The sequence below is a fragment of the Fukomys damarensis genome, unplaced genomic scaffold, assembly GCF_012274545.1.
Source record: "Fukomys damarensis isolate Sample0158 unplaced genomic scaffold, DMR_v1.0_HiC HiC_scaffold_34, whole genome shotgun sequence".
Taxonomy (NCBI): Eukaryota; Metazoa; Chordata; class Mammalia; order Rodentia; family Bathyergidae; genus Fukomys; species Fukomys damarensis.
Genome location: NW_022900946.1, coordinates 22310486 through 22318985, shown reverse-complemented (window position 1 = coordinate 22318985; position 8500 = coordinate 22310486). Strand labels below are relative to the sequence as shown.

Sequence of the window (8500 nt, the reverse complement as noted above, 5' to 3'; positions counted from 1 at the left end):
GCCGCGGGCGCCCGCAGGGTAACAAACGCGGCTGGCGGATCGTCGGAGAGGACGGGGCAGCGGAGGCCGGGGCGAGCGGCCAGAGAGAAGCAGCCGGTCTGCGCCCAGCGAGGCGACCTGGAACCCTGCGCGCAGAGAACTCGGGGCTTCTGGAGCCAGCACTTAGCCTGGGAGGTGCTCGATCCAACAGGGATGGAGGCCGGCTCCACGCGTCCTGCCTCAGCACTGTCACCTGCAAGGACAAGGAAAGGGAGTCCCCGCTTGAAGAGGCAAGAGTCCAACCACTGTCCTCTGGCTCCTACCCCAAGCGGGAGGCCAGGCCCCCTGGCCCTCACATGCCTCCTGCACTTGCAGGGCCAGGCCCTGGAGCCCCCTTGGTGGAGAAAGCCCTATACCTGCAGAACCATGCAAATGAATGACTAAATAGATCACTTCAGAGGGTGACAATAAAAGTACAAGGTGTGTGACAGTGGCCTTGGGAAGGTGGTGGTAGCTCTTGAGGACATAATATGCCAGCTGAAACCCCATGGGTGAGAGGGAGGAGTGGTTCACGAAGGGGTATGCAAAGGTCCTAAGGCCTTAAAGAGCCTGACAAGTTCCTTCAGGGATGGACTGCCAGAGGGTGGCAGTCACAACTGGAGCAGGGACGGACATGAGGTTACACTGGAGGATTCTTGTCAGGGCTACTGTCCATGCCACACCTCCCAGGAGGCTCAGAGCCAGATGACAGGGCCTGATGGTGCCCTGTCCTGGAGTTGTTGGGGAGCAAAGCCAGGGGAGGGAGGAAGTGTGGGAAGACCAGAGCCAGGTATTGAAACAAGGGAAGAGCCACAGGGCTGAGAGTGTTTTAATAGAAATGAAAACAGATGGGCCTGGGATTTAGCTCAGTGGTTTCACTGGCTGCCTTGCAAGCATAAGGACCCAAGTTTGATTCCTGGTACAAAAAAAAAAAAAAAAAAAAAAAAAAAAAAAAAAACCACTAAGAAAAAAAAAAAAAAAAAAAAAAAAAGGAAAAAAAAGAAACCAGCTGGAAAGGGGGAAGGGGGGCCTAGTGGATCTGGAGTGAGACCTGGGGACACTGGGTCAAAGAAGCCAGGCTGACTGGACCCTGGTGGGGTTCTGGCTGTTCTGTCCTTGGTATAGGGCTCTGGACAAGGGCAGCCGTTTCTGTGGCTGGGCTCGGACACTCATGGCCTTGCCTGGATCTGGATAAAGAAGGTAAATTGGTGTGGGACAGAGAGAATGAAACTTCTGAAGACACCGGAATGATGAGAGAGCTGCCACTCGACCTGCCACTCTTACCTTTGGGCAGCAGCTGCCACCATCTCCTCTCAGCACGTGTGGATGGTAAGTAGCAGAGAGGGTTCCCCATCAGGCTGTGAGCAAATTGTGCTGTGGCGAGACCTAGTACCCTGCCTTGGGCAAAGAAACTCACCCAAGTTGGGCCTGGGGGAAGTCAGGAAAGACATCTGGGTCACACAGCTTGGAAAGAGCACCCAAAGAACTGAGCAACGATGGTACTTATTCAGAGGGGTTTTGGTGAATACTCTTTGAGAGGCCTGATTTGCCTCCTCAGCACCTGCGAACCTCTCCATACCAGGCACCCTTGTTTCTCTCCATGGCTGTCAGCAGCTGCTCTTCACTGGTCTCTCCATCTTCCCCAACTTGTTCTCAGGACTCAGGAGGTCACTTTACAACACAGTCCTGTCCCGTTCAGGACTCATCCATTCTTTGCTGTGTTTTGCAAAGCCTTTTGTATCTACCACCGCTGGCCACAGCCTCCCTTAAACCCAGCTCTCAGAACTTCTGCTACATTGGCCAACCTCTGGGGCCAGGAGGTTGCCACGTCCCTCACCTGTAGCATCCCCTTGCCACCTGCACTTTTTTTATTTTTAATTGTGACAAGGTCTCACTATGTAGTTCAGGTTGGCCTTGAACTTCTGGCAAACCTCCTGCCTCAGCCGTCCAAGTGCTGGGATTACTGGCATGTGCCACCATGCCATGCCCAGCTCTGCCACCTGAACTTGGATGGTTCTATTTGCCCCTCAGAACTTGGCAAATATCTTTCTCCTTGGCAAATGGAGCTTTCCTTCTCATGCCTTCCCAACACCGGGCACCACCCCTTTTCAGACTGTGTCCCAGTGGACTGCTGGCTGACAGCACCCAGAAGGCCCAGGTAGGTTTCTCTTCTCGTTCCCGTGCCCCTGAGGACCCAGCACAGCATAGGTGCTGGACACATGTGCAGTGAGTGGGATGGGCAGGTGCTTAAGCATAAGAAGTTGCCTCACTGGGAGTGTGGACCCCCTCTGTGGAGGATGGCCCATTTTGACAGATGCCTTTTGGGAGCCCCCAGAGGTTTGGCTGATCAGTGGCCTTTAGTACCCTCAGGGGAGTGTGGGGGTACTGCTCAGCCTAGCTCAGTGAGGATGATCCCTTCCTCCATAGTCCTGGGGGAATCCCAACAGCACGTAAAGCACCCCTCCCCTGAAGCTCATCTCGCCTGCAGGAGCCCTTAGTGGAAGCACCTTCCCTCCTGGACCACATCCCATCTGGAACAGCCCTTCTCTGAAGAACCTTCTCACTCCCAGCACCCCTCACCTGGCACAACCCTTCAGCTAGAGACTCCCTCACCTGGAACACATCTCACCTAGAATACCCTTTCAACAAGAGCACCCCATCCCAGCACTCAGGAGGCTGAGGCAGGAGGATTGCTGTGAGTTCGAGACCAGCCTGAGCTACCCAGTGAGTTCCAGAGCAGTCTGAACTACAGAGTGAGACGCTATCTCAAAAAAGCAAGCAAACAAAAAAAAAACAAAAACAAACAAAAAAGAGCACCCTTCACCAGAAGAGTCGCTCACTTGGAAACTCCCTTATCTACTTTTTTTTTCTTTCAGTACCAGGGATTGAACTCAGGACCTTGCACTGTGAGGCAGACAAGGTACGACTGAGTTAAATCCCCGGCAAAATGCAAATTATCTGGGAACCCCTGCTTTTATCCCAGGGATCAAACTCAGGTCCTTGCTCTTGCCAGGCAGGTGTGGTGCCACTGAGCTACATCCCCAGCCCTGAGGTTCCCTTACCTGAAGCATATGTCACCTGGGGATCCCCTCACCCGGAGCACCCCTTGTCTTGATGCTTGAGCACAGAGTACTCTTCTATGTCTAGGCTGGTGGAGGTCCCAGCTCTGGAGTCAGGGGTTGAGGATCAGAAGCTTCTGGCTCATCTGGTCTCAAAAGGAGGGCAATGAGGGGATCACTGCCACATCAGGGGCTGAAGGTGGCCCCATGTGGCCCCTTAGGTCCAGGGTGAGGACTCTGAACCGACCCTGAGAATTGTCACAGGGAGTCCTCAGGCATATTGTTGAGGTGGGACATGTACCCTGGAGCCACTCTCTGAGCCAAATCTCCCCCGAGTGGGGGCCAGGTATCTTCTCCCACCCTATTGCAAAGCGATTCACCCTGGGGCCAGATGGGCCCTCTGTCCTCCACTACCCCTGCCCAGAGGCAGAAAATGGAGAACTCAGCACAGGCAGATGGGCACCAGGCTGAGGATATTTGGCTGCCCTTCTTCACTCCATTGCCAGAAGACATGTCATGGAATGAGAACTTTGCATCGCAGATGTGGTGTGGCCCAGGTAGCTGAAGGTGAGAGCGGTGGTCTCTCTGCTGCCCTCAACTACTGCTCTGGCCTGGCCCGCCCCCTGTCAAGGCTTGAAGATGACTCAGGGCCCAGCTGTCACCGCAGCAACACATGTTGTCGCCTAGCGATGGCGGTCTCCCAGCAACGGCCGTTTCCTAGCAATGGGATATTTTCCCCCGTCCTGGCTGGAGCCAGCAGCTATTTTTAGCTTGGTTGCAAATCAATCGGCAGCTGCATTTTAGGCTCCTTAGTAGAAGCAAGGTGTGTGTCTGTTTAGGGGTGTTTCTTGGCAAAGGAAGAAAAACGCCCAAAATAGGGATCTTGCTTCCTAGTGCCCTGAGGTGGGGGGCCTGAAGGTGGGACAGGCCAGATTCTACAGAGACGGGCAGGACCAGAGGCTACGCAGCCTGCCTGGGAGAGGTGGCAGTGATGACTTGTGGGATCTCTAGGAGCTCCTTCCCGAGGCTGGCGGCTTTTGAATTCTGAGGCTGTGTACATCAAGCCAGGCAGGTTGTCCCAGGTGGGTGTCACTAGAACATATTAGTGGGTGGTCTTTGTACCTCCTGTCCCTCGAAGGTGAAAACTCTCTCCACTCTTCCCAGCCACCAGTTCTAACAAGCAATACATCACTCTCCCTAGTCAGCCAGAGCAGACCCAGCATATTCCTAGTTGGATGGGGCCTACATGTGATGGGGTCAGCTGGGGACACAGGAAGGAGGGCTGGCCCCAGGTCGCCACATCTCTACCTTGTCTTGTTGCTAGTGAAATGTGACATCCAGCTTGGGGGGTCACGGGCAAGTGCGAGACCTGACCTTTCTCTGGGCTTACTTATTGTGTCCTCAGGGGCTCTGTGCACTGGTTCCTTGAGGCCAAGCCCAAACCTTACAAGGCTGACCTTGCCTACCTCCCTACCATCCACCTTTTACAGTCTGGGTTTGCTCAGAGTTCCTTTGTCCTCCTGTCCCCCACCAGCACTTTCTCCCCGCCCCCCGCTTTCTTTTTTTTGAGGCACTGCTTTCTGTTGGTGTGTTCTGGGGGTTCTGGCTGGACCAGCTCCCTGCCTCGTCAGGAGTGCCCCTTGTCTGTCCCCAGCATTCCCTTCCTGGTGCCCTCTACCCTATGGGGAAGCCACCTGTTTGCCATTGTGTCCCTGCCAGATGGTAGGGCTGCCTGTTCCTGGCCCTGTTCAGGGAGGGTGCAGCTCACCGTGGAAGCAGCATCAGAGCCCTCAGCCTGACAGCACCTGTGTCATGGGGCAACGCCAGCAAGGAGGGGGTGACGCCGTGCCAGTGACAGAGGCCTGCTTATACTCAAGTACCCCACCAGGCTCTCCTTCCAAGGCTTCTATGGGGAAGCCAGTACAGCCACCAGGACTCAGGTCTCGGGATAGGTTTGAGGCTGGCCACTCATCACGGGGTCAGAGGGATTCTGTCCTTCTGACTCAGGTGAGAACTGGGAGAGGCCACTTTTGTTGTTGTTGTTGTTGTTTTTTGAGACAGGGTCTCACTATGTAGTTCAGACTGCCTTGGAACTCACTGTGTAGCCCAGGTTGGTCTCGAACTCACAACAATCCTCCTGCCTCAGCCTCCCAAGTGCTGGGATTACAAGCGTGTGCCACCATGCCCAGCGGAGAGGCCACTTTTGAGGGGTCATAGCACTGGAGGGTCTAGATCCGGCAACATTCAAGGGCAGCCCCAAACTGTAGGTAGCTGAGGGAGTTACCTGAAGTTTGGAAGTCATTCATTCCCTTATCCACTTACTTATTTATTCTCTAGGTATTAGTTGAGTTCCTGCACCCAGGTGTGCCGTGTTTTATACCCACAGCAATCCAGGCCACACATGGCCCTGCCCACGGGTAGCAGAGGTCTGATGACTAGTGATACCCACATGCTTCCTCAGGTGTGGCAGGAGCTGTGGGAAGTGGCGTCTGTGCAGGTCTCTCATGGTGACAGTATCATGGGCAGGCCCTTAAAAGATGAGGCTGGAGTAAGGGGCAAAGGGCAAGGCAAGCTCAGCATGGAGGAAGCAGCTCAAGTCAGGTGTGTGACTCTTCTAGGCCAGGTCACCCTGGAGAAACCTCCTCTTGTACCCAGGACAGTGGGTCCTCTTCTGGGCAAGGGCTGGGGTAGGAGGTTAGGGGTGTGAGGCTGGCCAGAGGCAGACCTCAGGCTGAGTCAACACAATGACACCAGGGGGTGCCTGGAGCCCACTGTCTGCCTCAAAGTTTAAATAAGTAGTTCTGTAGCTTCTGGGCCAGCACAGCTGTAACGGTCACCTGGGGTGTCCACTTCTTCTGAGAGCGCCTGTGTACCTGCTATGTCCCTACTGTATCCAACCCTTTCCTCTCTTTTTCAGCACTGAGGACTGAGCTGAGGGCCTCATGCATGCCCGACAAGTGCTCTACACTGAGCTACACCCCACCCTGTTTATTTTGAGGCAGGGTTGCCCAAGCTACCTTCAAGCTTGCTATCCTCCTGCCCCAGTTCTCCCAACAGGTGGGATTACAGGTGTGCCCAGCCATGCCTGGCCTCCTTCTAAATATTTCTTTCTTTATTTTTGAACTCTGTATTCAAGGCCAATCTTAACTGCACAGTGAGACCCTGTCTCATAAAAATTATTATTACTGGACATTGAGGATTGAACTCAGAGCTTCCCATGCCAGGCATGTGCTCTGTCACTGAACTACAGCCCCACTGCACTGTAACCAAGGGCAGATGTTCCCTTTCCTGTGTTGGGACACAATACCATCTTTTCTCTGCCATGGCTTCCTGTCATGATGTGTCTACTTTGCATACAGCTGACCGTGGACTGCATCCCCTGAAACTGTGAGCAAAATTAAACCTCTCTTTTAAGTTGTGGGTGTTGGGTATTGTGTACAGTTTGGTAGTGTCACATACATTCTTGTTGTATAACCAATCTCCAACACGCTTTCCATCTTTATAAACTGAAAACTATGCCTATTTTCACTTATTATATGTCTTCAAGGTTCATATGTATTATAGCAGATATGAGAACTTCATTCTTTTCTCCTAAATAATAATAAACCATAGTGTGGTTATATGGTATGTTGTTTATCCACTTTCCTGCTGTGCTATGTTAAGATATTCAATTTGTCTGGGCATGGTGGCATACATCTCTAATTCCAGCATTTGGGAGGCTGAGGCAGGAGAATTGCCATGAGTTTGAGGCCAGCCTAGGCTACATAGTGAGTACAAGGCCAGCCTGGACTACATAGCGGGACCTTGTCTCAAAAGAAACCACACACATGGGGCTGGGGATTTACCTCAGTGGCCCTGCACCTGTCTCACAAGCAAAAGGTCCAGAGTTTGATCCCCAGTACCAGAACACACACACACACACACACCCCAAAAACCAAGACAAAAAAAGATTAATTTGATGTCTGGGGATGTAGCTCAGTGGCACAGTGCCTGCCTGGTGAGCCTGAGGTCCCGAGTTTGATCCCCAGTACCCCCCCCCAAAAAAAAAAGATTAACTTGATTGACTTGTGGGATAGTAAAACACACTTCTGGATGTGTCTGGATGGATCATGGAGATATGATCTAGAGTACCACCAGTATATATGGTCCCTGGCCCTTTCCTGCCTGACCTCAGCTCTTCTTCCCAGCCACTATGAACTAAGCATCTTTTCTCTGACATACCCTTCTGCCTTAATGTTTCTTGGAACCAGTTGATCATGGACTGCATCCCCTGAAGCTGTGAGCAAAATTAAATTTCCTTTAAATTGTGGGCGTTGGGTATTGTGTCTCAGCACAGCAAGGTTAATGCACCTGGTCTTGGACATTTTAGTTATTTTGACAACTGCCAGGGGCATGGGCCAACTGATCCCCTCTGGAGCTCTCATTGGCCTGGGAGGGCCCTGGGGTCAGGGGACGGGTGACTGGTACGTTAAGACTCTCATTTGGGCTGGCAGTGGGATCCAACAGATCCCTCCCATTGGAGCTCTTGACCTCATCTGTGGCTGTGAGGGAAGGCCCAGGGTAGCGGAAGGGCCAGGGGCCTAGTCAGTCACACCTATCTGCTGCAGAATCCCTGGGTCCTGCTCACATCCAGGATTTCCTAACTGGTTGAACATTTCAGGACTGCCTGTCATTACTCCCCCAGCCCGATTCTAGGCACTTTTGAGTGTCCTACGTGTCAACTTGCCAGGATTAGCAGGGGTCTGCCTCTGTGGTACAGGGTGCCTTTTGATCAGCATTCCTGGTCACAGGCCCGCCTGGTACTGGTGGCTCCTACATGCTAGCCCCAGAGAGCCCCTTTCTTCACTATTCATTCAACAACCATGGCGTGTAAGGCATGGGTCTGAGAATAAGATGTTGCCAAAAGAGGGTCCGCCCTGACTAGGCTGCTTCGACCAGAGCTTGCCTCCTTGGCCTTATGACAGCTGGTCTTCCCAAACCTAATGCTGGCCCAGCTGCAGGCTAGGCAGCACCTGCCCCTCCCCTCACTGAGCCAAGACTCCTCCTTCCTCTTGTACCAGGTGGACGGCATGAGGGTTAGAGGCTCAGCGTTTAGCCACAGGGAGGCCACTCCCACCTCCCACTCCAGAGGTTCCAGGGGACTGCGGCCCTCCAGCCCCCACCCCACCAAGGACTCCACAGCTAGACAATGCCCCGACCAGGAAGGGGACGGATGAATGGCGAGGCAGAGGGGCTGCATTTCCCTCCCGCTCTCTGGAAGCCTGGGCAGTGGACAGTAGTCTCACTGCGTGCCCACCCGACCTCCTTGATTGGCTGGAAGTTCCGGAGCCCACGGCTATTGGCCGCGCGCCAAAGCCCTGCCCCCTACCCCTGAGCTGGGCGACAGACTGCGGGCTTCAGCGGCGAGCTAGCGACCGCCGGTG

At 53.6% G+C, this 8500-nt stretch overlaps 1 long non-coding RNA gene across 1 annotated transcript; it reads left to right on the top strand.

Moving 5' to 3' along the window:
* Positions 1 to 291: 291 nt before the first annotated feature.
* LOC104859780 lies at positions 292 to 2741 on the top strand. Its single transcript, XR_779487.2, has 3 exons — positions 292 to 459; positions 1144 to 1347; positions 2507 to 2741. It is a non-coding gene; the product is annotated as an uncharacterized LOC104859780 (long non-coding RNA).
* Positions 2742 to 8500: the final 5759 nt, after the last annotated feature.